Here is a 2,317-nt window from a genome sequence, read left to right as displayed (position 1 = left end):
CAATCAAGTCCCTTCAGAACAATCCCCCTTCCAAGATTGAAACTCAAAGGGAATACATGAGGAGACTTGTAATCTTGCTGTCAACCACCTCAGTCTACTGATGAGTGGAAGAAGGGGAAATGATGTGGACTGCGTCTGACCACATTACATAGACTACTGTTGACCTGGAGTATGGTGAGATGTGGGTGGTCCAAAGTATGGTGAGACCTGGGGATTCCTGAGCCCATGGACAAGGACATAGTCACAGAGGGCTAGAGCTGAGAGTTAGAAGTATAGCTGATATGAAGTGAGGGGATATGTACAAGAATGCCCATACTTGCAGATAGCACCCACTTGACCTAACTTCAATGGCTGGATGGTCTGAACTCAACTAGAGGAAGATTTTTTAAAAAAATGATAAAGAATAAAAGTGTAAATCACTACAATTGGATGGACTTGACCTATACTTACGGATGCAGGAGCTTAAAACACCAACCAAGAGAGAAGGAATCTTCACAGCATGGATCAATTCCCATCTCCTCTGTACACAGGGTTGCTAGGGATGGGCACCTTAGACACGGGCTACCTAAAATGAGGAGCCTATAAAGGCACAAAGTGACTGTTTTGCAAGTTTTCAAGAGGGAATTTAGTTTCAGAGTGTGTGGGGGAAGGTAGAATCTCCACTGGGTGGTTTCATTCCAAATGAGACTGGTGAAAGGAGATGGGGATAGTGAGTAATTGTTATCATGACTGATTATGGTTGTGGCAACTGCAAAGGTAGAGGTCTTGTTGCAAAATGGCAGAGTGGTTGATCTTGCAGTCCAGGAGCAGAGGAGCCTGGCACCATCGAGGGAGAAGAGCAGGAGAGGAATGTGGAACCCTATGCAGAAAAGCTGGGATGTCAGAAATGGAGACAGAAATGATGACATGGAGAGATGGAGTGGCTGGAGACTCTAGACTTACGGAGGTAGAGGGACTGTGTGCTGACAGCCATGGGGCAGGCTTGCAGGATATGCTCTTTGGTTGTTTGAATGATTGTATATTCCTGAGTGTTTTGGTGTACATCCAAAAAAACACAGAGAGAATCAAAGCAAATACTGTTGAATGATGATTCATGGAGAAGATTATAATCATTGAAATGAAACAAAATATGAGAGGATGAATATAAAACTGATGTTTTCCCATGCAAATTATCACTTGATGTATAATAAAAACTTAAAACAAAAAAAGTTATATTTCTAATAATTGCACAGGTATTCTTTTTAAATGTAAAATGCTACTTAAAAGGAGTCAGAGTGTGAGTTAAGCTGCCAGTTTGAATCCACACATCTGGGAATCTTCCCAAGATTGCACACTTCACTTCCTGTCTGTAGGAGGTAACATTCTCAGTATGTTCATCAACAACAGTGATTTGGTGCAGCAATAACAAGAGGCACCCCAAGTGAGTCCATGTGATAAATATGGCAAGGGGGATCTGAATGTCTTGGGTTCTCAATATAAGAAGATAATTAAACCTCCAAACTAGAATTTCTCCTGTTCTTTTTCCTTTTTAAATCATGACTGGCCTAAAGTCTGGAGGAAAAACAAACAAACAAACAAAAATAAGATTTGAAATATGAGTTGGGGGTTTGTGTTGCCATATGGCAACACAAACAAAATTACCCAAACAATTCAAAAACAAGCAGGGAACATACTTCCCTTTGTTCAGCAACCATATGTGAGCATCACACATGAGGAACTCCCTTAAACTTGATGCACAGAATCTTTGTCTTTGAGACTCTAAAATGTTTTCCTGATAAAAAAAGACAGAGAACCTTGGAAGGAGTTGTGACAAGATCCTTAAAGAGTCTGATCCCAACATTGTAAAGGGTGTAAAATTATTTCTGAAGTGAAATAATTTTCCATGAAAGACAGACAATGGAAAATAAAGACTCATCATCTACAAGAGGTATTTAAGAGTTGTACAGAGAAGACATATTCCTTCCCTAAGGCAATTTATCATTGCAGAAGGACAGTATTGCTATGATAAACAATGGATTTATGTACACTTCATAAAATCTTGAGAACAGTCTGATAAACAAAATGAAGAAGGAATGAACTATACAGGAATTGTTGGTAAAATGTGGTTATAGGGTATTGGTGGATCATTGCTTCCTAACCTTTTGAATTCAACCTTTCATTTTCTTATTGTACAGCCTATGATTGCATGCATTTTCTTGTTGACTTCCATCACAACACCCTTTTTTACTTTTTACTTTGAAGTTACTCACTTGAATTATTTAAAGCATACATTTTGCTTTAGGGCCAGAAAACTTTGTACCATCTGTGGGATTATATG

This window comes from Chrysochloris asiatica, unplaced genomic scaffold, assembly GCF_000296735.1.
Source record: "Chrysochloris asiatica unplaced genomic scaffold, ChrAsi1.0 scaffold00558, whole genome shotgun sequence".
NCBI classification, from domain to species: Eukaryota; Metazoa; Chordata; class Mammalia; order Afrosoricida; family Chrysochloridae; genus Chrysochloris; species Chrysochloris asiatica.
Note: the sequence above shows the minus strand (reverse complement) of the source record.